A 1226-nucleotide genomic window follows, 5' to 3' on the forward strand; every position below is an offset into this window, starting at 1 on the left:
TGCATACAAATATAAATCTAACAAAAGAGGGAGATGACTCAATGTTTTAAATAACTTTACAATTTGGTGTTAGGCCACAGACTGAAGCTGCTTCAGTTCAATGAGAAAGATCCTCTTTGCATGCGAGGTGGGCTCTAGACTACATTCCTGGAAAGCACCAAGAGACTCCCAGCCAAAGGCCAGCACTCCACAATGCAAGAACAAAGCAGAGAGCCTGAGGGTCAACAGGGTGGCTGTAAGCAGCTTGGGAAGGGCGAACTCACTTCCCAACCCCATTTCCACTTCCTCTCAGCNCCACGGGGAGATTCTTAGTGGGGGGAAGTACCTAGTACTTAAGCACGGACGACCCGAGTTTGAAGAGCACACAGAAAAAGCCAAGTGTGGCAATGTAACCACAGCACGGAGGAAATTGGAGGTAGGACGGAGACAGGAGGATTCCTGGCACTTGCTGGCCAGCCAGGCTAGCCAATCAGGGAGCTCTGGGGTCAGTGGAAGACCAGGAAGGGCTGAAGGGATGGCTTAGCAGCTAAAAGCTAATACTGTTCTTGTAAAATGTCCAGTTAACTCCCTCCCTGACCATCTCCTGTTTCCTGACTAGCAAAGCAAGGCGAGGGTGGCGATTGGAGTGTTAATGTGCTCATTATGCAAGCCATTATGAGAGCCAGTCCTTAGCAGCTTCGAGGCAGTGGGGGACCCGGATGAAGACAAATGGGTTGTAGAAGATTGCTGGGGTCAGGGGAAGGAACCACGGTCGCATTGGAAAATGAAAAGGAGAGCGTTTTAGTGAGTTTTCGTGAGTTCGCTGTGGTGTCCAGGTTTCCCGGGCCCAGACTCTGCAGTTCCCTCTGTGGCCAGAAGAGGGGGCGAGAGGCCGATGCTGTGCATAGTTTCCAAGCAGACTAGGTCACTCNGGAGTGAGATTAGCATTCCAGAGCCAAATCAGGCTAGCCGTGCTGTCTGGTCTTGTCTCATCCAGGCAGAAGGGAGGGAACAGTCGCCAGCCGCCAGAGTAAGAGCAAACAATAAAGGGAGGGCCATGGAAAGAAGCCCCTAGGTTGGAAAGCAAAGCTCTGAGTCTCTGTAGGTTTGAGGGAGTGGCCAGACTGTCTGTGGGTTTTTCCTGTCTCCAACGCTCTGGACACTGGACAAGGACAATGCTGATATCCAAGGAGAGAGGAGGCTGATATTCAAACCCAGTGTAGGAGAAAGNTACCTAGGGGACAGGA

The sequence above is a fragment of the Mus caroli genome, chromosome 5 (genome assembly GCF_900094665.2).
Source record: "Mus caroli chromosome 5, CAROLI_EIJ_v1.1, whole genome shotgun sequence".
NCBI lineage: Eukaryota > Metazoa > Chordata > Mammalia > Rodentia > Muridae > Mus > Mus caroli.